The sequence below is a fragment of the Lontra canadensis genome, unplaced genomic scaffold (genome assembly GCF_010015895.1).
Source record: "Lontra canadensis isolate GAN:19392208 unplaced genomic scaffold, GSC_riverotter_1.0 scaffold183, whole genome shotgun sequence".
Classification (NCBI taxonomy): Eukaryota; Metazoa; Chordata; class Mammalia; order Carnivora; family Mustelidae; genus Lontra; species Lontra canadensis.
The window spans coordinates 987,991-1,000,163 of NW_022631177.1; positions in this window are offsets into that span (position 1 = coordinate 987,991).

Genomic DNA, 12,173 nt, shown 5'->3' on the forward strand with positions numbered 1-12,173 from the left:
TCTTTTGTATTATTTCAGTAAATACCTAGTAGTACAATTGCTAGGTCTGAGGGTAGTATTGTTTTTTACTTTTTGAGGAAATCCATACTGTTTTCCAGAGAGGCTGCACCAGTTTGCATTCCCACAGTGCAGGAGGGTTTCCCTTTCTCCACATCCTCACCAACATCTGTTGTTTCTTGTGTTGTTGATTTTAGCCATTCTGACAGGTGTGAGATGATTATCTCCTTGTAGTTTTGATTCACATTTCCCTGATGATGAGTGATGTTGAGCATTTTTTAATGTGTTTGCTGGCCATCTCTATGTCTTCTTTGGAAAAATGTGTATACATGTCTTCTGCTCATTTTTTTAAACAGGATTATTCATTTTTGGGGTGTTGTGTGTTATAAGTCATTTGCAAATATCTTCTCCCATTTAGTTGGTAGATTTTTTCATTACTGATTCAATTTATTTGCTGGTTATTGATCCGTTCAAGTTCTCTCTGTTTCAGTTTTGGTAATTTATGTTTCTAGGAATTTATCCATTACTTCTAGGTTGTCCAGTTTGTTGACATACAGTTTTTCATAATATTCTCTTATAATTATTTGTATTTTTGTGGGTTTTTTTTTGTTATTTCTCTTCTCTCATTTGTGATTTTAATGGGAGTTCTCTGTGTCTCCTGGATCTGGATGTCTGTTTCCTTCCCCAGTTTAGGGAAGTTTTCAGCTATTATTTCTTCAAATAAATGTTCTTCCCCCTTTTCTCTCTGTTCTTTTTGGGACTCCTAGAATACAAATATTATTACAATTGATGATAACTGAGTTCCCTAATACTATGCTCTTATGCATAATTCTTCTTTCTATCTTTTATTCATCTTCATTATTTTCCATTACTTTGGCTTCTAGGTCACTAATTCTTTCCTCTGCTTCATCTAGCCTGCTGTTCCAATTCAATCATCAAGACTGTTTCTAATCTTGTTTATTGCACTCTTTGTTTGTGATTGATTCTTTTTTAACTCTTGTATCTCTGTGGTAAGGGTTACACTGATGTCTTCTGTTTTTTTCCTCAAATCCAGTGAGTATTCTTCTGATTATTCCTTTACATTCTCCATCAGGCATGTTACTTATATCTGTTTCACTTAGATCTCTGGCCTGAACCTTATCTTGTTCTTTCATTTGGGATAAATTTTTCAATCTTCACATTTTATCTGTCTCATCCTTCTTCTCTGTGTTAGAAAATCTAGTCATGTTTCCTGCTCTTAAAAGTGATGGTCTTATGAAGAGATCATGTAGTGCCCAGGGCTTGCACTTTAGGTAGTGTCTCTGTTGTGTGCTGCATGTGATCTGTTGTTGTGTTTTGGCTTCTCTATCCTTTAGGCCAGTTGTCGGCACAGGCTTTCCTTGGCTGCTATGGGCAGTGCTTGGTTCCAGGCCTGAATGAGGTGAGTTTTAACTAAGTGTGCTCTAGTTTGTTTGTGAAATGAGAGCTGACACAAACTTCACCAGAACTGAGGCCCTGCAGAATTCCCTGGCCCAGAGATGTGGTGTGTCTGGGGGTTGGCAGTGGTCTTCTAGAGGAAGCACTTTCTGCACTGGGACTGAGGCAAGTTTGACTGCTTAACTTGTATAAGCAAGTTAGGTAGCCAGTGACAGTGCTCTGCTTCTTCCCACAAGTTGTTCTCTGTTTAGGCTGGAGGGTGGCGGGGGAGGGGGTGTAGAGGTGGGGAGGGTAATGGCAGCAGCCAGCTCCTTTGTTCCCAGACAGGTGTCCCCATGAACACTGCCTCTCAGTGAGGTGCTCTGAGAAGAGCAAGTAATCTTCCCGCTGTGTGCCCCAGGCAACCTTCAAATTGCTGTTTCCATGCTGTCTGTCCTTGCTTTTTTTGCCTGCCTTCTCTGTAGGAGCAGCACATTGCCCTCCAGGTTCTATACCAGCCAAGCACACTGACCTTTAAAACTCTAGGCTTCAAACCCCACTGGCTGCAAGAATTCATGAAATTCTGCCCCTCTTGTTTTCCAAGCCAAAGGCTTTGGGGATACGTTCTCCTTCTGTATTTCCCTGTGTGTTTCTTTCTCTCTTACCCTTCTCCATGAACATGGCTCCCTTCTCTCCAAAGCACTCATGATCTGTTTTTCCCCTAACCCTATCTCTGCATTCCTTACCTTTTTTGATGGGACCTCTTCTCTGCCTTTAGCTGTGGAGTTTGTTCTTTAAGTCTTCAGGCCTATTTATGGTGCATTTAGGATGATTTTTTAGGTATCCAGTTGTGTTTGTGGAATTCAAGGACATATATCAAAATGCTAGCCAGATGTAAGCTAAGGAAATAGAGATTTCAGAGACCATACATTATGAGGAGTTCACTTTTTCTAAAAATAGTTCAGAATACTCACTAAACATACATACTACAGCCTTCAGCAATCAACAAAAGAGCAAACCTTGGGGGGAAATAGATGGATCTAATTTCCAGATTGGCCACATTATAATATTTGAATGTCCATCCAGTTTTCAACAACAATAACAAAACCCCCATAAGATATTTTATAAGGGAAAATTTCACAGCTAGAAAAAAGCTGTAAACCAAGAATTTTGTATCTGGCAAAACTCTTCTTCAAAATTAAGGGAAAAATTGAGGCATTTCCAGATAAACAATAGCTGAGGGAATATATTTACACTAGACCTGCCCTACAAGGGAGACTTCTAGGTTGATCTAAAGGATGTTAGACAGTAACTAAAAATCATATGAAGAAATAAACATTTCTCATAAAAGTCCATAGATGGGCAAACATAAAAGCTAATATTATTTAGTTTTTGGATTTTAATTCCAGTTTTTATTTCCTACATTATTTAAAAGATGTACATATAAAAATAATTATAAATCTTTATTACTGAGCACACAACATACAAAGCTATGATTTCTGAAAACCATAATACAAAGGGACAGAGTTGTATCTTAGCAAAGTTTTTGAATAATATTGAAGTTAAGTTAGTAACAATTAAAATTAGATTGTTAAATGTAATCCCCACGGCAACCACAAAATAATATCAAATGAACATACACAGAAGCAAAAGAGAAGGGGCTGTAAACTTTTTTTTTTTTTTTTTTCAAAAAACACTGAACATACAAGTAGGCAGTAATGGAGAAAATGAGGGTCAAATAAGGGAACAGTAATTACATTAAATAGAAATGTATCAGACTACCCAATCAAAAGGCAGAGATTAATGAAATGGTTTGAAAACATGACCCAACTATATGCTGCTTAAAAAAGATTCACTTTGTATCCAAAGACACAGATAGATTGAAAGTGAAAAGATAGGAAAAGATTTTTCATGAAAATAGCAACCAAAAGTAGCTAGGTATGAGTATCAGACAAACTAAACTTCAAGCTAAAACATTTTACAAGGGACAAAGGAGGAAATTATATACTGGTAGAGAGTCAATTTATCAAGAATGTATAATTATAAACATATACACACCAAAAAATTGAGCCACCAAAATATGAAGCAAACATTGGCAAAATTAAATTGAGAAGTAGACAATTCTACAATAATAGTGAATAACTAAATACCCACTTTCATTAATAAATAGAACATTTAGACAGAAGGTAAAGAAATAGATTTGCATAGCATTGTAAACCAACTAAACCTAACAGACATGTATAGAATATTCCAACCAACAATAGCAGAATGCCCAGTCTTGTTTTTTTTTTAAGATTTTATTTATTTATTTGAGAAAGAGAGAGAATAAGAGAGAGAGAAAGAGCACAAGCATGAGGGGAGAAGTCAGAGGGAGAAGCAGACTCCCTGCTGAGCAAGGAGCCTGATGAGGGACTCTATCAGTGGACTCCAGGATCATGACCTGAGCTGAAAGCAGTTGCTTAACCAACTGAGCCACCCAGGCGCCCCCAGAATGCTCATTCTTCTCAAGTGTACATGGAGACTTCTCCAGGATATGCCATGTGTTAGGTCACAAAAGAAGACCCAATAAATTTTAAAAAGACTGAAACATATGAGCTGTCTTCTCTAACCACAATGGAATGAAGCTAGAAATCAATAACAAGATAAAAATGTAAATGTTGCCAATTTGTGGAAATTAAGCAGCATAATCTTAAAGAACAAATGGATCAAATAAGAAAATCAATGTAATATATCAACATTAATAGAATGACAGGAAAAATCATATCATTATTTCAATTGAAGGAGGAAAGGCACTTGACAAAAATGCAAACCCTTTCATGACAAAAAACACTCAGGAAACTAGGAATAGAAGGGAAACTTGTCAATATGGGGAATCATGTTTATTAAAAACTCACAACTAACATCATACTCAGTTGTAAGAGACTTAAAAACTTTCTTCTTAAATCTGGAACAAGACAAAAATGCCCAATTTTACCACTGCTATTCAACATCATACTGGAAGTTCTAGCTAGAGTAATAAGACCCACAAAGAAAGAAATAAAAAGCATCTAAATTGGAATTAAAAAATGTAAAATTATCTTTATTCACAAAAGACATCATCCCATATGTATAAAAATTCCCAAAGAATTCATCAAAAATCTAGTAGAGCTAAGGCACAAATTTAGCCAAGTTGTAAGATACAGCATCAGCATAAAAATTATATGTATTTTAATTTACCAGCAATGGACAATCAAAAAAAAAAGGAAATTAAGAAAGCAATTCCAATTAAAATCACATGTAAAATAATAAAATAGTTAAGGAATTAATTTAATCAACAAGGTGAAGTAAGTGTACATTGAAACTACAAAACTTTGGTGAAAGAAAATTAATAAGATTTAAATAAATGGAAAGTACTCTATGTTAATTGGTATGAAGAGTTAATATGTTAAAATATCAATATGACTACTCCAACAATCTATAGATTCAATGAAACCCTATCAAATTCCAATAAGTTTTTTTGAATAAATGGAAAAGCCAAACCTCAAATTCATATAGGATTGCAAGCCAAAAAGTTATTTAAAAAAAAAGAAGGAGAAAGGTGAAGGGATCTTTTCCCAATTTTAAAACTACAAAAAATTTTACCACAAAGATACAGTAATCAAAATAGTTCAGCAATGGCATAGGTGTAGACATATAGACCAATGGAATAGAATTGAAAGTCCAGAAATAAATGCATACCTCTATGGTCATTTGATTTTTGAGAAGGGTACCAACACCATTTAATGGGAGAAAAATAATTTTTTCAATGGATGATTCTGGGACAATTGGACTTCCATGTACAAAAGAATGAAATTGGACCCTGACTTCACACCATATACAAAAATCAAGTAAAAATGTATTAATGGCTTAAAAATAAAAGCTTAAACTATAAAACCTTTAGAAAAAAAATAGGGGTTAATCTTCATGATCTTGGATTTGACATTCTTAGATATGACACCAAACAACAAAATTTAAAGTAGATAAATCGGACTTCATCAAAATTAAAATTGAAAGAAATTGAAGAATTAAAATTAAAAGAATTGAAAATCAGGACTCAAACAGATACTTGTATCCCAATGTTCATTGTGGCACTATCCACAATGACCAAAATGTGGAAGCAACTCAAGTATCCATAAACAAATGAATGGATAAATAAAATGGGCATATACATACAATGGAATATTATACAGCCACTGAAAAGAAATGACATTTTCATACATGACATAACATAAATGAATCTTGAAAACATTATGTTAAGGGAAATAATCCAGAAACCACTTAGATGAAATACCTAGAATAGGTAAATTCATAGACACAGAAAGCTGGTTAGGGGTTACCAGGGATAGAGGGAGTGGAAGAGTATATAGTTATTGCTTAATGGTTGCAGAGTTTCTGTTTGGGATGAGAGAAAAGTTTAAGAAATAGAAAAGTGATGATTGTACAACATTGAATGTAATTAATGTCCCTGAATTGTAGACTTAGAAATGGTTAAATTGGCAAATTTTATGTTATATATGTTTTATCACAATAAAAAATACAAAAAAGAGAGCGAGAGAGAGAAATTGATAATAACAGCTATACTTACTACCCTTACTGCTGGATCTAGTATAACCATTTGTGAAGTACCGACTCCATGCCAGGTACTATTTTAGGTTCTGGGGAAATGGTTGTGAAGAATATTCTAATCAGAGGAGACAGACAATATACAAACAAATGAGTAATCAGAAAACCTAATTTATAGTCTCAACAGTGTTGTGGACCTGGCATTCTAACTTCTTTTCTCCATGACCACTTGAGGGGCCCCTGACTGGGGCAGGCCCTGGAGACTTACATTGTAAAACTATGCTTTACATGTCCATAGCAATGGGCAGATCCTCTGCAACGGTTTTTCTCCTCCCATTTCTCTGCTTCCTAGGTGGCCAGTTTTGTCTTGTCTTAAGTGGGCTTGAGCCTCAAATCCAAGAGTTGCCTTGGAATAGCAGAGCTTAGGCCAGGCATGGAGAATTCAGATGTTTTCCATCCTTCACAATATTCCCTTGGGTCCTGGCACCTCACTGCCCTTCACCTCTCCTTGACTCAGTTTCTTGAGTGCCTGAAGAGCTTCTGGGTCCTTCCCCTGCTTTTTGTCCAGGCCTGGCTAGGACATCCTATTTCCTCCCATCCCACCTCACCCACTGTGGCATTTGAAATTCCAGGGCTCCCACTTCAGAGTTTTCAACATAGACAAAATAATGAGCCAATTCAAGAACCAGTTTAGTTATCAACTGAGTATCTGCTGAGTATCAAACAGGTAAAAACAAACCAAACAAGTCATTCAGTCTTCAGTTTGACAAACATTTAATGAGCCCCTGCTCTAACCCAGAAGTCAGCAACTACACTTCACAGCCATAATAATGGTAATAATAATATCTTGAGTATCTATTTATGTATACAGGACACTTCCCATGGGTTAACTCACTGAATTTTCATACAATCCTGACCATTCCACAGGTCATGTATTCTCCACACAGCCAGTGCATCATGACCTCTGCCAACAATTCACTTCAATGTATTCCCCACAATTTACTTCACCACACACTTCACCCCTTGTTCCTCTTGCAAACCTCATTATAACACTCCTTAAACATATTCTCTTTGCCTAGTATTCTTGAATACCACACAGAAACTGGCATGCACATACAGATACAGACACAACTCTTCCTCCCCAACACTTTACACACATACATATGCTTGCACAGGCCATGCTTCTGATAAGCCATGTCTCCCACCCAAGTATAAACACTTCTTTCAGAAATATAGAGTCACACTATGTCTTGTCAACAAAATTAGGCACAGAGATTCTTCACTCACTCTGCCACATTCCTTTTTTTTCTTTTCAATTATTTTTTAAATTTTAATTCCAGTGTAATTAGCATGGGTGTACAATATAGTGATTCAACAATACTGTCCATTACTCAGTGCTCATCACAATAAGGGTACACTTAATTCCCTTTACCTATTTCCCCCATCCTTGCACCCACCTCCCCTCTGGTAGCCATCAGTTTGTTCTCTATAGTTAAGAGTCTGTTTTTTGGGTTTGTCTCTTTCTTCTTTTTTTTGCCATATTCCTTTTTGTATATCCTCCCATCCCAGACCTGCCCTGTCTCCATGCCATCCTGTCTTCATTTCACCCACAAACAGACCCTGCACACAGTCTCATAGTCACAGACAGGCCAGTCCACACCCAGGCCACACACAGGAACTGCCAACTCTTCTCTTCCTTTCCTTCTGGCTCTCCTCATGCTGTAGCATTTGGAGTCAATCAGTAGAAGGTGACTGTGCATACAGAGTTCTACCCTGAACCTCAGAGAAGGATGGTCTGGCAGGGCTAACCCCCCTTCCACTTGTCCTTGAACCTTTTTTCTCTTTCAGTGTTAGAGTCTTTTCCATACATCTACCTTTGTGGTAGGAGAAGTTGAACCACAGAATTATCTCCTCTGCTTCCTGTCTTCCAGATACATGCCTCAGGGAGGAGTTGGAGGCAAGAGTTCATATAATGGCATGGAAGTGTGTTCTTCTTCAGGAGTCCAGGCTTTAAAGTGACAATTGAGTATTTTTTCTATAGCTACCACTACCCTTCCCCTTCCTGGAGTTAAACCCCAGTGCCCTATTTCTAATACAGAGGATGGACCTTCTGCAACAGAGCTAACGACTATCAACATAGACAATATGTTGGAAAGAGAATTCAGGCTAGCAATTATCCAAGGAATAGCTAGATTGGAGAAAGCCATGGATGACCAAACAGAATTGATTAGGGCTGAGCTGAAAGCGACCAGACAGGATGTTCACAATGTTAGGGCAGAGCTAAAAGCTACCAGGGCTGAGGTCACAATGCTCTCAATGAGTTCCAATCTAATCTAAATTCTCTCAAAGCTAGGGTAACTGAGACAGAAGATAGAATTAGTGATCTGGAGGACAAACAGATAGAGAGAAAGAATCAAGAGGAAGCCTGGAACAAACAGCTTAGAAACCATGAAAACAGAATCAGGGAAACAAATGACACCATGAAACGTTCCAACATCAGAATCATTGGAATCCCTGAAGGGGAGGAGAAAGAAAGTCTAGAAGATATAGTGGAACAAGTTCTTCATGAAAATTTTCCCAATCTCGCGAATGGAACCAGCGTTCATGTATTAGAGGCTGAACAGTCTCCACCCAAGATTATAGATTCCAGAAAAACATCAAGGCACCTGATAGTCAAATTGAGGAATCATAATTGTAGGTATAATCTCTTGAAAGCTGCTAGGACAAAGAGGCTCCTTACTTACAGAGGAAAGCCCATCAGAATAACGTCAGACCTGTCACAGAGACCTGGCAAGCCAGAAAGGGCTGGCAAGATATATTCAGGGCACTAAATGAGAAGAACATGCAGCCAAGAATACTTTATCCAGCAAGACTGACATTCAAAATGGATGGAGAGATAAAGAGTTTCCAAGACCAGCAAGGCTTAAAAGACTATGCAACCACCAAGCCAACACTGCAGGAAATATTAAGGGGGGTTCTATAAAAGAGGAAAAATCCTAAGAATAGCATTGAATAGAAATATAGAGACAATCTACAGAAAGAAATACTTGAAAGGTAACACGATGTCAATAAAAACGTATCTATCAAGAATCACTCTCAATGTGAATGGCCTAAATGCTCCCATAAAATGGCACAGGGTTGCAGATTGGATAAAACAACAGGACCCATCCATATGTTGTCTATAGGAGACCCATTTTGAACCTAAAGATACACCCAGACTGAAAATGGAGGGATTGAGAAGCATCTTTCATGCCAATGGGCCTCAAAAGAAGGCTGGAGTAGCGATTCTCATATCAGATAAATTAGATTTTAAACTAAAGTCTGTAGTCAGAGATACAGAAGGACACTACATCATTCTTAAAGGGACTATCCACCAAGAACATCTAACAATTGTAAATATCTATGCCCCCAATACGGGAGCAGCCAATTACATAAGAAAACTGTTAATCAAGATAAAGAGTCATATTGATATGAATACATTAATAGTAGGAGATCTTAACAAGCATCTCTCAGAAATAGACAGATCATAGAAACAGAAAATCAATAAAGAAACAAGAGCATTGAATGACACATTGGACCAGATGGACCTCATAGATATATAGGGAACATTCCACCCTAAAACAACAGAATAATCATTCTTCTCAAGTGCACATGGAACCTTCTCCAGAATAGACCACATACTGGGTCACAAATCAGGACTCAACCAATAACAAAAGACTGAGATTATTCCCTGCATATTCTCAGATCGCAATGCTTTGAAACTGGAGCTCAATCACAAGGAAAATTTTGGAAGGAACTCAAACACCTGGAAGCTAAAGACCACCTTGCTTAAGAATTCTTGAATCAACCAGGACATCAAATAAGAACTGAAACAATTCATGGAATCCAATGAGAATGAAGACACTTTGGTGCAAAACCTATGGGATACAGCAAAGGTGGTCCTAAGGGGGAAACACATAGCCATCCAAGCCTCCCTCAAAAAAACTGAAAAATCCAGAACACAGCAGCTATCTCTACACCTTAAAGAACTGGAGAATCAACAACAAATCAAACCAACTCCACACATAAGAAGGGAAATAATCAAGATTAGAGCTGAGATCAATGAGGTAGAAACCAGAGATACAGTAGAATGTATCAATGAAACTAGAAGCTGGTTTTTTGAAAGAATCAATAAGATCGATAAACCATTGGCCACACTAATCCAAAAGAAAAGAGAGAAAGCCCAAATTAATAAAATTATAAATGAAAAGGGAAAGATCACAACTAACACCAAGGAAGTAGAAACAATCATCACAAGTTATTATCAACAGTTATATGCCAATAAGTTAAGCAACATAGATGAAATGGATGCATTCCTGGAAAACTGTAAACTCTCAAAATTGAACCAGGAAGAAATCGACAACCTAAATAGACCGATATCTAGTAACAAGATTGAAGCAGTGATCAAAAACCTCCCAAAAAACAAGAGCCCAGGACCTGACGGATTCCCTGGGGAATTCTACCAAACTTTCAAAAAAGAAATAACACCTATTCTCCTCAAGCTGTTTCAAAAAATTGAAGCAGAAGGAAAACTTCCAGACTCTTTCTATAAAGCCAACATTACCCTGATCCCCAAACCAGGCAAAGACCCTACCAAAAAGGAGAATTTCAGACCAATATCACTGATGAATATGGATGCTAAGATTCTCAACAAGATCCTAGCAAACAGGATCCAACAGCACATTAAAAAGATTATCCACCATGACCAAGTGGGATTCATTCCTGGGCTACAAGGATGGTTCAACATTCGCAAATCAATCAATGTGATAGAACAAATTAATAAGAAAAGAGAGAAGAACCACATGGTCCTCTCAATTGATGCAGAAAAAGCATTTGACAAAATCCAGCATCCGTTCCTGATTAAAATGCTTCAAAGTATAGGGATAGAGGGAACATTCCTGAACTTCATCAAATCTATCTATGAAAAACCCACAGCAAATATCATTCTCAATGGGAAAAAGCTTGCAGCCTTCCCGCTGAGATCAGGAACACATGGATGCCCACTCTCACCACTCTTGTTCAACATAGTATTAGAAGTCCTAGCAGCAGCAATCAGAAACAAAGAGAAATAAAAGGTATCCAAATTGGCAATGAAGAAGTCAAACTCTCTCTCTTCACAGATGACATGATTCTTTATATGGAAAACCCAAAAGACTCCACCCCAAACTACTAGAACTCATACAGCAATTCAGTAATGTGGCAGGATACAAAGTCAATATACAGAAATCAGTGGCTTTCTTATACACTAACTACGAAAATACAGAAAGGGAAATTAGAGAATCGATTCCATTTACTATAGCACCAAGAACCATAAGATACCTGGGAATAAACCTAACCAAAGAGGTAAAGGATCTGTACTCGAGGAACTACAGAACACTCATGAAAGAAATTGAAGAAGACACAAAAAGATGGAAGACCATTCCATGCTCTTGGATCGCAAGAATAAACATTGTTCAAATGTCTATACTGCCTAGAGAAATCTATACTTTTAATGCCATTCCAATCAAAATTCCACTGGTATTCTTCAAAGAGCTGGAACAAATAATCTAAAAATTTGTATGGAACCAGAAGAGACCCTGAATCACTAAGGAAATGTTGAAAAACAAAAATAAAACTGGGGGCATCACGTTACCTGATTTCAAACTTTACTACAAAGCTGTGATCACCAAGACAGCATGGTACTGGCATAAAAACAGACACATAGACCAGTGGAACTGAGTAGAGAGCCCAGATATGGACCCTCAACTCTATGGTCAGTTAATCTTTGACAAAACAGGAAATAATATACAGTGGAAAAAAGACAGTCTCTTCAATAAATCGTGCTGGGAAAACTGGGTAGCTATATGTAGAAGAATGAAACTCGACCATTCTCTTATACCGTACACAAAGATAAACTCAAAATGGATAAAAGACCTCAACGTGAGACAGGAATCCATCAGAATCCTAGAGGAGAACATAGGCAGTAATCTCTTCGATATCAGCCACAGCAACTTCTTTCAAGATATGTCTCCAAAGGCAAAGGAAATAAAAGCGAAAATAAACTTTTGGGACTTCATCAAAATCAAAAGCTTCTGCACAGCAAAGGAAACAGTCAACAAAACAAAGAGGCAACCCACGGAATGGGAGAAGATATTTGCAAATAACAGTACAGACAAAAGATT